Here is a 1,232-nt window from a genome sequence, read left to right on the forward strand (position 1 = left end):
TTTAGAATGATGTTGGCTGTGGGTTTGTTATATATGGCTTTAATTATGTTGAGGTATGTTCCCTCCAGTCCAATTCCCTCTAGGACTTTGAGCATAAATGTATGTTGAATTTTGTCAAAGCCCTTCTCTGCATCTATTGAGATGACCGTGGTTCTTTGAGTTCTTTTATATGATTTATGACATTATTGACTTATGTATATTGAACCATCCCTGTATCTCTGGAAAAACGTTGAGTTGATCATGACAGATGATCTTTCTGATATGTATCTGTATGTTGTTTGCAAGTATTTTGTTGAAAATTTTTACATCTGTGTTCATTAAGGATATGAGTCCATAGTTCTTTAGTTTTCTTTTTTGGTTTTATCTTTACCTGGTTTTGGTATTAGAGTAATGCTGGCTTCATAGATGGAATTTGGAAGTTCTACATCTGTTTCTCTCTTTTTGAATAAATTATGTGATATTGGTTATAGGTCTGGCAGAATTCTGCTGTAAATCTCTCTGGTCCTGTGCATGTTTTAGTCTGGAAGTTTTGTATTACTGTTTCATTTTCCTTATGTGTTATGGGTCTGTTTAAACTGTTGATCTCTTCTTGGTTTAGTTCTTGTGATTCTCATGATTTAAATACACATTCATTTCTATTTGGTTTTCAAATTTAGTTGTGTATACTTTTTTTGTCTTTTTTTTAGAACTTGTTCTTTATTTCACATGCATGTGGACCCAGAAGCCTACAAAAGCTCAGAGAATTTCCAGAGCCCGAGTAAAGTACAAGTGAGGTTAAATAGGATTTCCCACATCATCACTTAATGGTTACCATATGAGCCTTGTGGCCCAGAACCAATATCATTCTTTTTTTTTAATTTTTTAAAAATTTGTGTTTTTTAAAAATCATTTATTTAATAACTACATACTTAGAAGAAGCATTTCATTACATCAGCATTGACATATTCATTAACAATTTTCTGAGCTAGGCTGCATCTCTTACAAAATTGGCTGTACATTTTTAGGTTTACAGTTGAATTATTACAGTTATACAGTATTGTACTCAGTATAAACCCCATATGACATAAAATTAAATGAGGTTTTAACCTTAAAAAGATCTCCAGTTAATTATTAAAATACAGTTTCATGCAGAAAACTTAATTTTTAATGCAATTGACATTAAGATATTTGCACATGCATTTCTAATCTCTAAATATCTGATTATTACTAGTCACAGTTGGTTACTTTCTGAG

General features: G+C 31.3%; 1 protein-coding gene across 2 annotated transcripts in view; it reads left to right on the forward strand.

Moving 5' to 3' along the window:
• The window catches only part of Sntg1 (syntrophin gamma 1), a 910,195-nt gene that overhangs the window by 449,476 nt on the left and 459,487 nt on the right, over positions 1-1,232 (forward strand). The gene's annotated exons all lie outside the window — the stretch shown is intronic.

This window comes from Nannospalax galili, unplaced genomic scaffold (genome assembly GCF_000622305.1).
Source record: "Nannospalax galili isolate Female #2095 unplaced genomic scaffold, S.galili_v1.0 scaffold745, whole genome shotgun sequence".
Taxonomy (NCBI): domain Eukaryota; kingdom Metazoa; phylum Chordata; class Mammalia; order Rodentia; family Spalacidae; genus Nannospalax; species Nannospalax galili.